General features: G+C 48.3%; 1 long non-coding RNA gene across 1 annotated transcript in view; it reads right to left on the bottom strand.

The window, feature by feature from the left end:
* Positions 1-19,042, bottom strand: part of LOC137537686 (uncharacterized) — a 51,583-nt gene extending 32,541 nt beyond the window's left edge. Inside the window, exons 1-3 of the long non-coding RNA XR_011024656.1 lie at positions 18,958-19,042; positions 16,875-17,028; positions 12,692-12,778 (exon numbers count right to left, since the gene is read on the bottom strand). This is a non-coding gene — a long non-coding RNA (uncharacterized lncRNA). The remainder of the gene's footprint in view (positions 1-12,691; positions 12,779-16,874; positions 17,029-18,957) is intronic.
* Positions 19,043-20,012: the final 970 nt, after the last annotated feature.

Raw genomic sequence — 20,012 nt, 5'->3', positions numbered from 1 at the left:
AACCTGCCACTGTATACCTGTTCTGTTCAGTGAACCCGCCACTGTATACCTGTTCAGTGAACCCGCCACTGCATACCTGTTGTGTTCAGTGAACCCGCCACTGTATACCTGTTCTGTTCAGTGAACCCGCCACTGCATACCTGTTGTGTTCAGTGAACCTGCCACTGTATACCTGTTCTGTTCAGTGAACCCGCCACTGTATACTTGTTCAGTGAACCCGCCACTGCATACCTGTTGTGTTCAGTGAACCCGCCACTGTATACCTGTACTGTTCAGTGAACCCGCCACTGCATACCTGTTGTGTTCAGTGAACCCGCCACTGTATACCTGTTCTGTTCAGTGGACACGCTACTGTATACCTGTTCTGTTCAGTGAACCCGCCACTGCATACCTGTTGTGTTCAGTGAACCCGCCACTGTATACCTGTACTGTTCAGTGAACCCGCCACTGCATACCTGTTCTGTGAACCCGCCACTGTATACCTGTACTGTTCAGTGAACCTGCCACTGCATACCTGTTCTGTGAACCCGCCACTGTATACCTGTACTGTTCAGTGAACCCGCCACTGCATACCTGTTCTGTTCAGTGAACAGTTTGGTGTGTCAGTGTGAAGCAGTACCTTAATTACACTACCTGATTGATGCATACACATGCAAGATGTTTTAAAGCACTTTAGGCCTGTCATTTAGCATTCAATGTGATTTCTGCCCTTAAAACGCTGCTTTGCGTCAAATTCAGATTTTTCCCGGGGACTTTTGGCATGTATCCCACTCCGCCATGCCCCCCTCCAGGTGTTAGACCCCTTGAAACATCTTTTCCATCACTTTTGTGGCCAGCATAATTTTTTTTTTTTCAAAGTTCGCATCCCCATTGAAGTCTATTGCGGTTCGCGAACTTTAACGCAAACCGAACGTTCCGCGAAAGTTCGCGGCGAACCTAAAATCGGAGGTTCGGCCCAACTCTAGTCTTTAACTCTGGAGTTATTTTAAAGATTGAAGAGTTAACTTAAAGACAGAAGAGTTAACTTTAGGTTTGCCTGAGGTAAAATGTTTCCTGAATACGACATGCCTCGTCACCATGGTGATCACTCTAGAAACATTATTAAAGACAGGAGATAAGCTTAGTGAATTGAGGCCATTGTGTATGCCCTGGGACACAAAATAAGGAAATGAACAAAAATATACAAATATATATCTTAAAGTGTATAACTGTCGGGCATAAAATCAAAAATCAATTCTTTATTTTTATCTGGTAATCCAAAAGTTAAAAATCACTTTTACTTTTCTTCTCCATAAAACATAATTTCCCAGTTCTCCTGACTCTTATTTGGTACATCTGCCGCACAAAGGAAGTTGCAGGGCATGCTGGGTTTTCTTTTTTTCTTCTTTACTTTCCTCCCCTTTTCCCCTCAGACATAACTAATGCAGCCTGATTGGCTGAAGCCTCTTTCCCTCCTGTGTTCGCCTCCCACGCCTCTGTTCCTCTCTGATTGGACAATATTTATCATGCTGAGAAGCTGAGAAAATCACTCAGAGCTAAGTTGGAGTGTCTGAAGATTGGGAGGAGGGCGGGCAATGCATACACAATTAGGCAGAGGAGAGTAAGAGAGGAAATGACATCAGGATTGGCTTGAAAATAGCCATAGTTAAATTGGAAAATCCTAAGAAGGAGTTTATCTTTTCTTACTATAGAAAAATCACTAAAATAAAAATGTGGACAGTGCAATACATATGCTATGTAAGTAGAGAAAGTGTTTATCTACTTATATATTTTTCCTGAGATAGTATGCCTGACGGCTCCTCTTTAAGAGCCAATACACCTCAATCTTTATTGAGTCTACATCTTAAAAACAAACAAAATATAAAACCTAGTTAGAAATTCTAAGGCAGGGTACTCGGTGACAGGAAACTTGGGCACTTTTTTGCAGCCGCTCGCTACTTTATTGAGTACCATGGGTGCCCAAATTTAACTAATTACTAACATGGGTGCCTATAGGAAGACCAAACTTCTACAGCTCCCGATATTCTCTGTGTACAGTGGCAAAGGCAGCATGGTTATCAGCGGGTTTGTGAGGGGGGAGCAATAAGCAGGGATGAGCAGAAACGCCAGTACGAATTTACGCATCGTAGTTCGCATCTACGCATCCTAGTTCGTAGGTGACGTTTTAAAACTACGCTTACGAATTTACGCGTAGGAAGTACCGCTACACGTAGCTTACGCCCACTATGCGTAGTTAACATGTGTATTGCATAGTGAACTACGAATCCGTTACTCGCGTCTAATTTTTCCGCGTGTGGTTGTATGCTTATAAATTTACACATTGGAAAAGGGAATGTACGCATAGATGTTACTGGTATAAGCATTTACTGAAGAATTAATGTGTAAAATTTTCTACATACGGGCATAAGCCTCCGCATACACTACGCTTCGCACTACGTGTAATTGCGTATTTTAACGCGTAGTCTACAAAATGCATACGAAGCGAATATTTGATTTCGAAGCCGTAGTTTGGTGAAGCGTAATTGCGTAAAACTACGTGTAGTTCCAGCGTAGCGAAGTTGGCTGACTACGACCATCCCTGGCTATAAGTGTTTGGCATTGTGTCTGCGGGGGGAAGAGGGAACAAGGTTAGGGTTAAAGGACAACCGAGGTGTTGAGATAGACATGTGTATGTACAGTGCCTAGCACCAGGGGCGTAACTAGAAATCACTGGGCCCCCCTGCGAATATTTGGATGGGCCCCCCCCCCATAGGTGCCAAATAATCGTAATGGGGCAGCGTTTCACTGTAAATTAATTGTAAAGTGGGCAGCATTTTACCAGACAATCGTAATGTGGGCCAGAAAATCGTAATGTGGGCAGAGTTCACCAGAAAATCGTAATGTGGGCCTTTAGAAAATCATAATGTGGGCAGAGTTCACCAGAAAATCGTAATGTGGGCACCAGTCACCAGAAAATTGTAACGTGGACAGCATTCACCAGACAATCGTAATGTGGGCAGCGTTCACCAGAAAATCATAATGTGGGCAGAGTTCACCAGAAAATCATAATGTGGGCAGAGTTCACCAGAAAATCGTAATGTGGGCACCAGTCACCAGAAAATCGTAACGTGAGCAGCAGTCACCAGAAAATTGTAACGTGGACAGCATTCACCAGACAATTGTAATGTGGGCAGCGTTCACCAGAATATCGTAATGTGGGACAGAAAATCGTAATGTGGGCAGAGTTCACCAGAAAATCGCAATGTGGGCAGCAGTCACCAGAAAATCGCCATGTGGGCAGCAGTCACCAGAAAATCGCCATGTGGGCAGCAGTCACCAGAAAATCGCAATGTGGGCATCAGTCACCAGAAAATCCTAATGTGGGCAGCAGTCACCAGAATATCGTAATGTGGGCAGCAGTCACCAGAAAATCGCCATGTGGGCAGCAGTCACCAGAAAATCGCCATGTGGGCAGCAGTCACCAGAAAATCGCAATGTGGGCATCAGTCACCAGAAAATCCTAATGTGGGCAGCAGTCACCAGAATATCGTAATGTGGGCAGCAGTCACCAGAAAATCCTAATGTGGGCAGCAGTCAGTCACCAGAATATCATAATGTGGGCAGCACACACAGGGCCGGCCCGCTCATGAGGCGGGGTGAAACTTTTGCCTCAGGCGGCAAATTTCCAGGGGCGGCAGTGCGGCACCCGCCCGTCCGTGGGTGCGGGGAGCCGGCCCGCCGAGCTGGAGGGGTAGCTGGCAGGACGGGGGTATTGGGCCAGCGGCGGGGAGGGGGGTCGGACCCCCCCCCCTCCCTCGCCTGGGTCCCCGTCCTCTGCTCCCTTCCAGCCTAAATAGACGCAGCCGAAGTGTAAGAGGCACGGGCGGGGAGGACACTCACCTCGTCCTCGCTCCAGCGTGCGCTGCACTGACATCACTTCCTGCAGGACGCTGCAGGAAGTGACGTCAGTGGAGCGCACGCTAGGAAGAGGTGAGTGTCTTCCCCGCCCGTGCCTCTTACACTTCGGCTGCGTCTATTTAGGCTGGAAGGGAGCGGAGGACGGGGACCCAGGCGAGGGAGGGGGGGGTCCGACCCCCCTCCCCGCCGCTGGCCCAATACCCCCGTCCTGCCAGCTACCCCTCCAGTTCGGCGGCCCCCCAGAGCGCGCCCCCCCCCCCTCTCGGGGGGGGGGGGGGAAGGGGCGGCGGTGGCAATTTTTTTAAAATTTGCCTCAGGCGGCAAAAAGTCTAGGGCCGGCCCTGAGCACACACCAGAAAATCCTAATGCAGCGCTGGGTCCCTGGTTCGAATCCCAGCCAGGGCACTATCTGCAAAGAGTTTGTATGTTCTCTCCGTGTCTGCGTGGGTTTCCTCCGGGCACTCCGGTTTCCTCCCACATTCCAAAAACATACGGATAAGTTAATTGGCTCCCCCTAAAAAAAAAAATTGGCCCTAGACTACAGTACTTACACTGCATAATATAGATATATGCCAATGGTAGGGATTAGATTGTGAGCTCCTTTGAGGGACAGTTAGTTACAAGATATATATATATATATATATATATATATATATAGATATATATATATATATATATATATATATATATACACTGTACAGCGCTGCGTAATATGTCGGCGCTATATAAATACTAATTAATAATAATAATACTAATTAATAATAATAATAATAATGTGGGCAGCAGTCACCAGAAAATCCTTATGTGGGCAGCAGTCACCAGAAAATCCTTATGTGGGCAGCAGTCACCAGAAAATCGCAATGTGGGCAGCAGACACCTGAAAATCGTAATGTGGGCAGCAGACACCTGAAAATCGTAATGTGGGCAGCAGACACCTGAAAATCGTAATGTGGGCAGCAGACACCTGAAAATCGTAATGTGGGCAGCAGGCACCTGAAAATCGCAATGTGGGCAGCAGACACCTGAAAATCGCAATGTGGGCAGCAGACACCTGAAAATCGCAATGTGGGCAGCAGACATCTGAAAATCGTAATGTGGGCAGCAGACACCTGAAAATCGTAATGTGGGCAGCAGACACCAGAAAATCGCAATGTGGGCAGCAGTGACCAGAAAATCGTAATGTGGGCAGCAGACACCAGAAAATCCTAATGTGGGCAGCAGTCACCAGAAAATCGCAATGTGGGCAGCAGTGACCAGAAAATCCTAATGTGGGCAGCAGACACCAGAAAATCGCAATGTGGGCAGCAGACACCTGAAAATCGCAATGTGGGCAGCAGACACCTGAAAATCACAATGTGGGCAGCAGACACCTGAAAATCGTAATGTGGGCAGCAGACACCTGAAAATCGTAATGTGGGCAGCAGACACCTGAAAATCGCAATGTGGGCAGCAATGACCAGAAAATCGTAATGTGGGCAGCAGACACCTGAAAATCGCAATGTGGGCAGCAGACACCAGAAAATCGTAATGTGGGCAGCAGACACCAGAAAATCGCAATGTGGGCAGCAGACACCTGAAAATCGCAATGTGGGCAGCAGACACCTGAAAATCGTAATGTGGGCAGCAGACACCTGAAAATCGTAATGTGGGCAGCAGACACCTGAAAATCGCAATGTGGGCAGCAGTGACCAGAAAATCGTAATGTGGGCAGCAGACACCTGAAAATCGCAATGTGGGCAGCAGACACCAGAAAGTCGTAATGTGGGCAGCAGACACCAGAAAATTGCAATGTGGGCAGCAGACACCTGAAAATCGCAATGTGGGCAGCAGACACCTGAAAATCGTAATGTGGGCAGCAGACACCTGAAAATCACAATGTGGGCAGCAGACACCTGAAAATCGTAATGTGGGCAGCAGGCACCAGAAAATCGCAATGTGGGCAGCAGGCACCTGAAAATCGCAATGTGGGCAGCAGACACCTGAAAATCGCAATGTGGGCAGCAGACACCTGAAAATCGTAATGTGGGCAGCAGACACCAGAAAATCGTAATGTGGGCAGCAGACACCAGAAAATCGCAATGTGGGCAGCAGACACCTGAAAATCGTAATGTGGGCAGCAGTGACCAGAAAATCGTAATGTGGGCAGCAGACACCAGAAAATCGCAATGTGGGCAGCAGACACCTGAAAATCGCAATGTGGGCAGCAGTCACCAGAAAATCGCAATGTGGGCAGCAGACACCAGAAAATCGCAATGTGGGCAGCAGACACCTGAAAATCGCAATGTGGGCAGCAGACACCTGAAAATCGCAATGTGGGCAGCAGTCACCAGAAAATCGCAATGTGGGCAGCAGACACCAGAAAATCGCAATGTGGGCAGCAGTGACCAGAAAATCGCAATGTGGGCAGCAGTCACCAGAATATCGTAATGTGGGCAGCAGTCACCAGAAAATCGCAATGTGGGCAGCAGTGACCAGAAAATCGTAATGTGGGCAGCAGTCACCAGAAAATCGCAATGTGGGCAGCAGACACCAGAAAATCAAAATGTGGGCAGCAGACACCTGAAAATCGCAATGTGGGCAGCAGACACCTGAAAATCGTAATGTGGGCAGCAGACACCTGAAAATCGTAATGTGGGCACTGGGCAGCAGACACCAGAAAATCGCAATGTGGGCAGCAGACACCAGAAAATCATAATGTGGGCAGCAGACACCTGAAAATCCCCCTGCAGAATTTCAGAGGGCCCCCCCCCCCCCTGGGGCCCGCTCGTGGCCGGTTTTTGGGGGCTGGAGGGGTGGCAGCATGAGGGGAAAGCCTTGCCCACAGTCGGCGGGGAGAGGGGAAGTTCCCCCCTCTCACTCACCTCGGGGCTCTCCCCTCTGCGCTCCCCTCCAGCTAGTTACCGTCTGTGGGCAGCGGGCCGGGCAGCAGCGGCGGCGGGATACATACCTTCTTCCTTGCGTTCCATCGCCGCCTTCTCGCTCTAGCGGCTGACGTCACTTCCGCTTCCGGAAGTGACGTCAGTCGCTAGAGCGAGAAGGCGGCGATGGAACGCAAGGAAGAAGGTATGTATCTGCCGCTGCTGCCCGGCCCGCTGCCCACAGACGGTAACTAGCTGGAGGGGAGCGCAGAGGGGAGAGCCCCGAGGTGAGTGAGAGGGGGGAACTTCCCCTCTCCCCGCCGACTGTGGGCAAGGCTTTCCCCTCATGCTGCCACCCCTCCAGCCCCCAAAAAACGGCCCCGAGCGGGCCCCAGGGGGGGGGGCGGGCCCCCCGCGGGCGCAGGCGCTGCAGGGCCTATTGCTACGCCCCTGCCTAGCACACAAATAACTAGGCTGTTTTCCTTTTTTTCTTTCTCTGCCTGAAAGAGTTAAAGGGAACCTAAACTTAGAGGGGTATGGATTTTTCCTTTTAAAATAATACCAGTTGCCTGACTCTCCTGCTGATCCTGTGTCTCTAATACTTTTAGCCACAGCCCCTGAACAAGCATGCAGAACAGGTGCTCTGACTGAAGTAAGACTGGATTAGCTGCATGCTTGTTTTTTGCAGCCAAAGGGATCAGCAGGACTGCCAAGCAACTGGTATTGTTTAAAAAGAAAACTTCCATATCCCTCTTAGTTCAGGTTCCCTTTAAACATCAGGTATGCAAGTGACAGTTTCTGTCTGGGTTGGGACCGATTCGGACTGGGTAAGACTATAGCATAACCCATAATGACAACTAAATTACAGCTATAAAATACTTTTCTGTCAGTAAATGGCTTCAGAGAGCAGAAAAGAGATAAAAAGGGTCAATAATTCATAGATTTTAGCTCTGGCATACTTCAATGCATGTGTCATTGAGCAGAGACAATGAATCAGTAAAAACTTAAAAACTAGATATAAATATAAAATAAAACTGTGGGATATCTGCAAAAGTCAATTTTTAAGAGAAGGAGGATAGATACAATTGTTTTTCTCATCAGTTTATTTTCACCTTGGATGCCCTTTAAGCAAATCATCCCCAATTCTAATAAGTATGCTCCCTGTCTTTGTGCACACACCGGACCCAGAAATTTGTGCATAAAGTATAGAGCTTCAGAGAGACTGGGAGTTGCTTCCCCATCTCTTCCCTCCTCTCTATACTGTGGGCGGGGTCAGCTCACAGTGAAAGACTGGTTGGTGGCCCTCCCAGCTCCTCCCTGACTTCCTCCTGTGATGATAGGGGGTGGAGTTTGGGCAGCTCATAGACTGCTGTTCAGCCCAATCAAGCAACATCTGTCGCTAGCACAGGAAGTCTGCATTGCAAACATAAGCAGCCAGTTCATAGAAAAAAAATAATGGAAAAATGGTTTATGCAAAATGAATTAAACTTTTTGTGTTGCAAATAATGCTTTGTTCCACAAAATATGCACTCAAAAAACAAAAGCCTGAAGAAGGACTCTATAGGACTCCTATCACAAAAAAATGTATTTAAAGTGTATTGTATGCATATGTATAAAATTTACATTAGATTTTTTCCCATGTTGCTGGCACTTACAATAGGTTGTGAAAATTGGACTAGTCCATTTCCTCCTAAGAGATTCTCAGGGATTTTTTTATTTTCTTATTTTTGCAAGTACTTCCTGAACAGCAGTTGCTCAGTTCAACTACCAAAATAGTGCAGATAAGTAGGGAGGCTGGCTGACATCTTTGTAATGTTTAAAGAGAACCAGAGACGACAGAAAAAATATGTTATACATACCTTGGGCTTCCTCCAGCCCCATCAGCCTGGATCGCTCCCACGCCGCCGTCCTCTGATGCCTCTATCCGCCAATACCAGGACCCATCATTTCAGCCAGTCGAGCCAGTTGATGCAAGTGCAGGCGCATGCGTAAAGATATGGAGGGAGTCCCTGCGCTTGCGTACAATTGCCCGCATCCGCCAGAAGTGACGGGACCCGGTACCGGCGATAGAGGCAGCGGAGGATAGCGGCATGGGAGCGATCCAGGCTTATGGCGCTGGAGGAAGCTTCAGGTATGTATAACATCTTTTTTTAATTTTTTAAAGACCGTTCGTCTCTGGTTCTCTTTAATGGGAATACTGAGCACTCCCCATGAGGAGATGGACTAGTCCAAAATCTGTCAGAGCTGTCAGATTTTTACTGCCCATGGTAAGCGACAACAGCCTAGGAGATACCGTATTTTTCGCCGTATAAGACGCGCTTTTTCTTCCCCAAAATGTTGGGGGAAAAGTGGGTGCGTCTTATGCGGCGAAGGTACGGATTTCGGGATGCAGAGGTGCGCAGGGAAGCACTATATACATTACCTGCTCCTGCCGCCGCGCTCCTGGCTCCAATCCTGGCTCCCCGATCCTCTTCTTCCATCTACCGCTGCCCGCTGCTGCCCCCGCCGAACATCGCTGGCCGCTTCATTAGCCGCATGGATACGCTATCAGCACACCACGTGCCGGGGTCACGCATGCCGCTGAACGCTGGCCGGTCCTAATTAGCCGCGCAGGGATACACTATCAGCACACCACGTGCGCCGGGGTCACGCATACGCATGTGTGACCCGGCTCTCACTGATAGCGTATCCCTGCGCAGCTAATTAGGACTGGCCAGCATTGTTCGCGGCATGCGTGACCCCGGCACGTGGTGTGCTGATAGCGTATCCATGCGGCTAAGACCAGCCAGCGATGTTCGGCGGGGGCAGCAGCGGGCAGCGGTAGATGGAAGAAGAGGATCGGGGAGCCAGGAGCGCGGTGGCAGGAGCAGGTAATGTATGTGTACTCAGGCTGCCTGCACAGGGGGACACCGGCACTGGAGGACACACGGACAACAGGGGGCCACAGGCACAGGGGACGCTGCCACAGGGGACACTGCCACAACAGGGGGACACTGCCACAGGGGACACTGCCTCAACAGGGGGACACTGCCACAACAGGGGGACACTGGCACAATAGGGGACACTGGCACAATAGGGGACACTGCCACAACAGGGGGACACTGCCACAGGGGACACTGGCACAATAGGGGACACTGCCACAACAGGGGACACTGCCACAACAGGGGACACTGCCACAACAGGGGGACACTGCCACAACAGGGGGATGGGGGACACTGGCACAGGGGGCTGCAGGCACAACAGGGGGACATGGCAGGCAGAACAGGGGGACACGGCAGGCAGAACAGGGGGACACAGCAGGCACAGGGGGACACAGCACAGGGGGACACAGCAGGCACAGGGGGACACAGCAGGCACAGGGGGACACAGCAGGCACAGGGGGACACAGCAGGCACAGGGAGACACAGCACAGGGGGGCACAGCAGGCACAGGGGGACACAGCAGGCACAGGGGGACACAGCAGGCACAGGGGGACACAGCAGGCACAGGGAGACACAGCACAGGGGGACACAGCAGGCACAGGGGGACACAGCAGGCACAGGGGGACACAGCAGGCACAGGGAGACACAGCACAGGGGGACACAGCAGGCACAGGGGGACACAGCACAGGACCAGCACAGGGGGACACAGGAACAGCCAATCACTACACTGACCACATAGAGGAACATAGGCAGGCAACATGGGAACAACCAATCATAACACTGTCCCCTTATGTGGTGTAATAGTATGTAATGTAACTGGAAAGGGGGGAGGGTAAAAAGTCCTTAAAGGGAAGGTTCAGGGAGGGTGGGTAAAAAATAAAAATCAATTTCCACTTACCTGGGGCTTCCTCCAGCCCGTGGCAGGCAGGAGGTGCCCTCGCCGCCGCTCCGCAGGCTCCCGGTGGTCTCTGGTGGCCAACCCGACCTGGCCAGGCCGGCTGCCAGGTCGGGCTCTTCTGCGCTCCAAGGCCCGGAACTTCTGCGTCCCACGCCGGCGCGCTGACGTCACTGGACGTCCTCCGGGCTCTACTGCGCATGCGCAGTAGTTCTGCGCATGCGCAGTACAGCCCGGCGGACGTCCGATGACGTCAGCGCGCCGGCGTGGGACGCAGAAGTGCCGGGCCTTGGAGCGCAGAAGAGCCCGACCTGGCAGCTGGCCTGGCCAGGTCGGGTCGGCCACCGGAGACCACCGGGAGCCTGCGGAGCGGCGGCGAGGGCACCTCCTGCCTGCCACGGGCTGGAGGAAGCCCCAGGTAAGTGGAAATTGATTTTTATTTTTTACCCACCCTCCCTGAACCTTCCCTTTAAGACACCCCTGCATCATAGACACACCTAGGTTTAGTTTTTTTCCTGATTTTTGCCCTCTAAATCTGGGTGCGTCTTTTATGCCGGAGCGTCTTATACGGGGAAAAATACGGGTATGTAATTTATAGTGCAGTTTACTCTGGAAGAACCGTACTTGCTATACACGTCTATTTTAAATGTTACAATTTTTCGCAATAGACGTCCTTTAAATTTTACCCAGAGTTCCTCTCTAAGCTGTCGGTTGTCACTTCTTTCCTCTTTCTCCAGCGACTGATAATTCTGTTGGAAGCTCGCAGTGTAGATCCATCCCCCAGAGACGGATGTTTTTCCCTTTTCCTTTTCAAATTTCTCTGTGCTTTCATGTACACAGCAGCCCCTGGGGCTTCGGGCATTGAGGAACTATTTTTGTGTAAATCTTAAAAGGCGAACATAGGAGAACGGCCGTGACCGTCCAGCTGTGAATGAATGGTTAATTCAATTGAGTAGACTTTTGTAAAAACTCATAGTGGAATAGATGTAGGAAGAGAGGAGAGAGACGAGGGAAAGAGCATCAGCCGTTCCCTCCTCTCCCCCCTCCCCGCGTCAGATGATCGCTCTGTAAAGAGATAACAAGCCGCCACTGGGCAGGGAGCTAAAAACAGACATTTTGCGGTGGTGAACATTTCAATCTACAATATCTTAGCATGTTAAAGAGTGCAAGAACTGACTGCTTAAAGCGGATCCGAGATGAAAAACTAACTATAACAAGTAACTTGTCTATATATCTTATCTAAAGTTTAGATAGTTTACACAGCAAATCTAGCTGCAAACAGCTTTAATAGAATATGATTATTTCTTCCTGTGATACAATGACAGCAGCCATGTTGTATGTCACAGAGGCAGGCTTATCTGCATCTTGAGCAAAAAAAAACCAACAAATCCCCCCTCCACCTCCCTGCCTCTGAAATCTCTGGCTAGTAATACCTCCCCCTCCTCCTGCCCAGACTGAGCTCCCATGAGCCCTTGCTACTGTCTGAAAATGCCAAGGCTCTCTGAAAAGCTGTGGGCGTGGCTTGTTTAGTTTATAGGGCATTAGAGTATTAAAACAAAAACAAAAAAGTATTTGGCTTGAGGAATGCCCTATAAACAATAGGAAAGGAACACAATTATATAAACAATAGGAAAGGAACACAATTATATAAACAATAGGAAAGGAACACAATTATGCAATGTGTAAAGGTTCATCTCGGATCCACTTTAACCTGTGCTCAAATACATACCAATGAATAAAGCTCCTTACAGCTCTATTCAAATGGAGTGAAAAGGTAAATAAGAAGAATCAACTGGCATACAGCAAAACTGAAGTAATTGCAGTAGTAAAAGCAAATCTGAAGCAAAAATAAACGTATCAGATAATGAGTTGTATGTGTAGTACAGCTAAGAAATAGAACATTAGCAGCAAAGAAAAGAGTCTCATTCTGTTTCCAGTACAGGAAGAGTTAAAAACAACTTCAGTTATCATCTATGCAAAAGAGCTTCTCTGACCTATTCCACCCACTTGATTGAATACAGTCCTGTTTTCTGGAGCACTTAAACAGCCAAGAAACAGTCTGATATTGTGCTAAAACCCCTCCCACAGTGTGATGTCAGCACCTAGGTCCTGACAATTACCTGTCTGTGAACCTTGTTTCATTGTGGGAAATAACAGCTGTTTCCAAATGCGAAGCAACCAGTATCTTTCTCTGTGCATATGTAGATCTATAAAAAAACAAAAACTTTTAGCCTATCACATTGCTAGGGGGTGTGGTTATAGAGAATGGCAGTTGGTGCTGTTTTGTTTTTTCATGTCTGCCAGTAGTAAAGATGATGACGTGCAGGTTGATTGTGAAGCAAACAATATGAGCAAATTGCATGCCGAATATACATCATTCATTGGTTCTTCTATTTTTTAACTTCTCACTTTGCAATGTTTTGATTTATTTTTTTTCCCCCACTTTTCACTGCAGTTCCGCTTTAAACTGTCGACATTAACTGACGCCCAAATGAACAGCAGCATTCGCTCTGTAATAGTGTGTAAGTACAGTTATGCTTTAAAGTACAACCTTTTAAGATGATGATAATGATGAAGATGATGACGATAACAGTGATGGCATGTGGGGCCGATAAAATACTTCAACATAGCAACCACAAATATTGTTTTGCTCTCCAGAGAGCTACGTCAAATCCAATGCCTGATGCACGTGTCACAACCCTTCAACCACTTCCCCAGAGGCCCATTACCAACCTTCCATCAGATCGTTATTTGCCTGTTGATGCAGTATTTAATAACTGTACATTTAAGTAATCACACATTGCATCCCATACTGGTCATTGTGCTTATAACTGTGATAATTGTGGTGATTAAGACAAAATAACATTTATATTGCGCTTCTATTCTGGCAAACTGAAAGCGCTTAAGCTGCAGCCACTAGGGTGTGCTCTAAAGGGAATTGCAGTCAGGGGCGTCACTAGCCCCAAAGATCAGTGGCACGTGCCCCGGATCTATTCTGGGGTGCCTCGGATGTCGCCCAGGCAGATTTAGCTGTGGCGCCTCAATGGCAGGCATGCTGGGAGCTGTGGTGCATTAATCATGGGGTATGCTGGGTGCTGTTGTGCCTCTATGTGGGCATACTGGATGTTGTGGTGCCATGCTGGGCACTGTGATGCCTTTATGGGGGCATGCAGGGAGCTGTGGTTCTTCCATGGGGGTATGCTAAGAGTCGGGGTGCTCCATGGAAGCAAGGGAGGTGCAAGCCTACTTAGACCGGTGTTAAGTTCATGAAAATTTGGTTCCATCTATTGACCACACCCACATTATGGTGCATGGCCACACTCATTTTCTGGCTAGAGTGCCCAAAAGTGCCCCGGATTCTTTTAGGATCCTAGCAACACCCTTGGTTGCAGTGTTAGGGAGTCTAGCCGAAGGACTCCTTAAAGGGAAGGTCCAAGCAAAAAAAAAATGAGTTTAACTTACCTGGGGCTTCTACCAGCCCCATGTAGCCATCCTGTGCCCTCGTAGTCACTCACTGCTGCTCCAGTCCCCCGCTGGCAGCTTTCTGACCTCGGAGGTCAGGGCCACATGGCATACATTTTTACGCATTCCAGCTAGTGCAGGAACAAAAATGTACGCGTTGCACCACTAACGCGTAAAAACATATGTGTTAATGTTCCTGCACTAGCGGAAATGTGTAAAAATGTACGCAATTCGGCCCTGACCTCCGAGGTCAGAAAGCTGCCAGCGGGGGACTGGAGCAGCAGTGAGTGACTACGAGGGCACAGGATGGCTGCATGGGGCTGGTAGAAGCCCCAGGTAAGTGAAACTCATTTTTTTTTTTTTTGCTTGGACCTTCCCTTTAATGAATAGGTGCTGTCTTCCTGAACAGGAAGAGCCAAGATTTTAACCCAGGTCTCCTGTGTCAGAGACAGGGCCCTTAAAGTGAACCTCCAGACTAAAAATCTACTCAGAAGAACTGAAAAGGCTTGGTGTTTCTTTAACCGTTTCACAGCATCAGAACTTTGTTTTTCTTACCAAAGCATCATTTTTAGCTGCATTTTTAGCTAAGCTTCGCCTCATCAAAGAAAATTGCCCGGGCTTTTTTCCCCTGATGCTGTGCAAAGCATGATGGGATTTCCTATGTTGTTGTTCACGTTGCCTAGCAACTGGGAGGGGTGATCAGCACACAAAACAGTTGGAGCTGTGGCTCATGCTCCCTGTCACCTCCTTTCATCCAAAAAGATGGCTGCCCTCATGAAATCAAACATTTGCCTGTTATTTTAATACAGGGTGGGTAAGAGATTATATTACCTATCTATTTTAATTAACATAACTAATGTAACTTAGCTGGCTGGATGGTGTAATGGTTAAGGGCTCTGCCTCTGACATAGTAGACCTGGGTTTGAATCTCAGCTCTGCCTGTTCAGTAAGCCAGCACCTATTCAGTAGGAGACCTTAGGCAAGTCTCCCTAACACTGCTACTGCCTATAGAGCGCGTCCTAGTGGCTGCAGCTCTGGCGCTTTGAGTCCGCCAGGAGAAAAGCACGATATAAATGTTATTTGTCTTGTCTTAATGACAGTATGTTTGTTTAGGCTGAAGTTCCTCTTTAACCATGACACGATCCAGCCATTGGAAAATGTGATCCTTATAGGCCAGTAAATAATTTAATAGCTGTGGACTTGTGGACTTGTATGTGTTCTGTTCTGAGTGAGCACTGGTCAGTCTCTGGCACCTCTGTCACTTGATGCCCAGTGGTGCTCTGTGCTTGTGCCACGTGACATGTATGGCATTTTGTTCAGTCACCCTTAGACACCGATGTTAACCACTTGCCGACCGCGCACTCATACCGCGTGTCAGCAAAGTGGCAGCTGCAGGACCAGCGACGCAGTTCTGCGTCGCCGGCTGCAGCCTAATTAATCAGGAAGCAGCCGCTGCTTCCTGTCAATTCATGGCGGGGGGCTCGGTGAATAGCCTGCGGGCCGCCGATCGCGGCTCGCAGGCTAAATGTAAACACAAGCGGAAATAATCTGCTTTGTTTACATTCGTACAACGCTGCTAACAGTAGCAGTGTTGTACCAGATCAGCGATCCCCGGCCAATCAGCGGCCGGGGATCGCTGTCACATGACAGGCAGGAGCCTGTTAGAGGCTGCACAGGACAAATCCGTTCCTGTGCAGCCTCGGATCTCCGGGGAAGGGAGGGAGGAGAGGGAGGGGGGGAATTTCGCTGCGGAGGGGGGCTTTGAGGTGCCCCCCCCCCCCCCCCCGCAACACACAGGCAGGCAGGAGCGATCAGACCCCCCCCAGCACATAATCCCCCTAGTGGGGAAAAAAGGGGGGCGATCTGGTCGCTCTGCCTGCACCCTGATCTGTGCTGGGGGCTGTACAGCCCACCCAGCACAGATCAGCTAAAACAGCGCTGGTCCTTAAGAGGGGGTAAAGGGTGGGTCCTCAAGTGGTTAACCTCCTTGGCGGTATGAAAAATACCGCCAGGAGGGAGCGCAGCATTTTTTTTTTAAAAATTTTTTTTTTTAATCATGTAGCGAGCCGAGGGCTCGCTACATGATAGCCGCTGCTGAGCGGCATCCCCCCGCCCGCTTCGATCGCCTTTGGCGATCTCCGATCAGGAAATCCCGTTCATAGAACGGGATTTCCTGGAGGGCTTCCCCCGTCGCCATGGCGACGGGGCGGGATGACGTCACCGACGTCACTGACGTCGGGACGTCATTGGGAGTCCCGGGCCACCCCTCGGCGCTGCCTGGCACTGATTGGCCAGGCAGCGCTGGGGTCTGGGGGGGGGGGGGCCGCGCCGCAGCAGATAGCGGCGATCGGGCAGGGGCCGGCGGCGATCAGAGTGCTGGCGCAGCTAGCAAAGTGCTAGCTGCGTCCAGCAAAAAAAAAATTATGAAAATCGGCCCAGCAGGGCCTGAGCGGCACCCTCCGGCGGCTTACCCCGTGTCACACACGGGGTTACCGCCAAGGAGGTTAATACTACTTAGACATTGATAAAGCATTGCAATTTATTCCAAGTGTGGAGCTCTGGTTTGGAGATTGTCTTTTCAATCGGAGGTTGAAACAACTATCATCACAAGTAAAGCAGACATTCTTCAGGCAGACAAAACAAAACAAACCCAAGAGGGAGGAAACAGAAACATGAAGAGTGTGCAGATCATCATTTGGTAGTTCTTAAAGTGGGATTGTCACCATAAAAATCAAATTTCAACAGCAACTGGTCTGAGTGTATTAAGTGATGATGATGCTAATCATGCATTCACAACTTTCAAAACTTTTTCTGCTGTTATGGTTTGGAGTTATCACATACCTTAGGAGCACTGGCCCTTTAATAGCCATTGCCATTCAGTTGCATGCTGGGGGTTCTTTTTATCAATGATATATTCCTCCTCTTCCCTTTATTTTTCTGCCTAGCTGAAGCATGATCCTCTGCTCACTTGTGTTTACAAGCAAGGCTGAGGTGACTAAGCGATTGAAAGAGAAAAGAAAAAAAGTTAAGGGAAGAAATTACATCAGTATTTAGCCTCAAACTGTGGGCAAAAGATATGGTTCTCATCAGGAACAGAATTCTCTTCATTTACTATATAAAATTCATTGAAATAAAAAAGTGGACAGTACAACACATGTGTTATGTAAGTAGATCAAGTATTTATCTGCTTATATATGTGTTTTTTTCCCCCTGGCATCGTATGGCTAATCCTACTGCTTTAAAAAATAAAAAAAAGTTCACTAGTGAGTTGGGCAACCCCAAAAGGCCAAGTGACCATTCATCGAAGGTACCTGTGATGGATGGTCACAAAAGTAGCTACATATTGAAGAAGAATATGTTGCTGGAGGCACAAAGGAAGGCCCAGGACTGGGTAATGTCCATGGGCTCCAGACTTTAGACAGTCACTGGCTTCAAAAGATTGTTAAAGAGTAACTGTTGGGCATAAAATCAAAAATCAATTCTATATTTTTATCTGGTAAACAAGTAATAGGTATGCTAATCAGGCAATTCAAAAGTTAAAATCACTATTAATATTCTTGATGATAAATTATCATTCCCCAGTTTACATGACTCTTATTTGGTACACAAAAAATTTGGTACACAAAAGAGAAGTTGCAGGGCATGATGGGTTGTCTTTTTTTTTGCTTCTCTACTTCCCCTCAGACTTAACTAATGCAGCCTGATTGGCTGAAGCCTCTTTCCCTCCTGTTTTCCCCTCCCACACCTCTGTTCCTCTCTGATTAGCCAAAATTTCTCAGGCTGGAACAATGCACTTTCTATAGTGAAGGGCGGGCAAAACAGGCAGAGGAGACTAAGGGCAGATATTACATCACGACTGGCTTCAAAATAGCCACAGTAAATATGGAAACTGTCTAGAATAGGATTCTCTACTTTTCCTTTATAAAATTCACAGGAATCATAACGTGGACAGTGCAATACATATGTTATGTAAGTAGAGCAAGTATTTATTTACTTATATATTTGTTTTTTTTTCCTGGGGTAGTATGGCTGACAGCTCCTCTTTAACACAAATAGGAATAGGAGTCCAGGCACTGGAAATAGGGAACTGTATTCCCCTGTAAAGGGCATACAGGGTAATCTGTAATGTGCATGCTGTGCTGTACGCATAGGCAGATCGCATAGGCAGATTAAGATGTGGTGATGAGGAGGACCCAACTGTCATCATGGTACATAAAGGTTAGTGGAAAGTAGGAGATCCTACAAAATGTACACTTGAACATACCCTTTGAACAGTCTGGCCCCAAAAGGATTAAACCTTGATGTGGAAATATTTGCATTTCACTAAACTGCAGCACTGCATAAGATGGACAATATGTTTGGCTGAGCAACCGAGGGAAGGGGGTGGAGTTACGGAGTATGAAAGGAGAAGCTGGCCTATTGCAAACAAGCCCTGATGAAGATAGGCGTGCCTATTGAAACGCGTTGGCTGATTGGCTAGACAGTGGTGACGTCACCCCAGCACTTCCATGCATCTGAGATAGCCTGTTATACGCAGACCAACACTAAGAAGACCACCACAGCAGTTATACCACCGAACGAGCCACCGGCTGGGGCTTGGGCTGCAAGTGCGGTCTACTGTAGACTAGGGATGTCCTCCATCTAAATGGGGAGGGTACCATTGGGCAGTGCCCCCTTTATTTCCTCCCATAAATAATACACCCTTCATAAATACTAAAACCCTCTTTATTACTATGGCTTTATGAGTTCTCCTTTATTGATGTATCCCATTGATGCAATTATTCCATTAGTGCGGTCTGTATTACTGTGCCTCCTTTGATGCCCCCTTTATTATTATGCTTCTGTGCCCACCTTTGTTACAGTGCCCCCCAGTTCAGGGTATGTGCAAGTGAAGGAGAGTGCTGGATTTGTTTGTATAGCTTACACTCTCTATCGCTAGGCACACGATCTTCCCCCTTCACTGCTGTCCAGTTTTGTCCATTCTGAGCTTATGGTTGTGTTACATGATTCAAAAGTCATGTGACTAACAAGGTCCAATGGTAATGCAAGTTGGCAGTGGGGATGGAGTGCACATCATTAGAGAGTGTCGCCATGGTAATCAATACATACCAGTCCAGCATACACCTCCATTTGTTTATACACAAGTAAAGCTGGAGTTGTGCCTGGGCTCAAGGCCAGATTCAAATTTTTTCTGCCCCTAAGCTAAATGTATTGTGACTCCTCTTCCTTGTGCAGCAGCGCCCCTCCCATTCCATGTGCAGCCCCCTCTTCCTTGTGTATCCATGTACTGCAGCCCCTCTCTTCCTTGTGTATCCATCTACTGCAGCCCCCCTCTTTCTTGAACAGCTCACATAGACATTTGCTTCCCCTTTTCTTGTGTTGCATTCTCCCAATTTGCAGTCTCCTCTCAGGGGCGTAACAATAGACCCTGCAAGGAATACAGTCGCAGGGGGCCCAGAAGCCACAGGGGGCCCCGTGGGGGGAGTTGAGAAGTTTCTTTTCCCTGTCCTGAGAAACTGACAACTAAGGGCATGGAGAGAAGAAAAAAAACGTTCTGCTCTCGGAACAATTGTTGTGATGACTGCATCTGCTCAGCCACTGATAACAAATCATACAAAGTTTTGTGGACAAAGATTTGTAGACAGTCCCTATTCAGTGTGCAGCAGGCTCTTGGGTACAGAGCCCAACCCCCAAAGTTTTGCAGGGGGGCCCAGCGATTTCTAGTTACGTCCCTGTCCTCTTTCATATATATTAACCTCTTTTTCATGACCAGGTGCCCCCTTAGGCTGCAGCCGCCAAGGCCCGGGCCTTTGAGGCCTTGCCAGTAATCCAGCTATGCCTGGGTTAATGAAGATGAGGCAACAAAGCAGATAAAAAAAATACTTCAGACTTCCTGTTTCAGCCTTCTGCTTTTTATTTGAACTGTCGTGTCGCTATGACAACCCGTAAGACCATTAATGAAGTCCGCAGTTTTATTCA

The sequence above is a fragment of the Hyperolius riggenbachi genome, chromosome 11 (genome assembly GCF_040937935.1).
Source record: "Hyperolius riggenbachi isolate aHypRig1 chromosome 11, aHypRig1.pri, whole genome shotgun sequence".
NCBI classification, from domain to species: domain Eukaryota; kingdom Metazoa; phylum Chordata; class Amphibia; order Anura; family Hyperoliidae; genus Hyperolius; species Hyperolius riggenbachi.
Note: the sequence above shows the minus strand (reverse complement) of the source record. Positions and strands in the feature narration are given on the sequence as shown.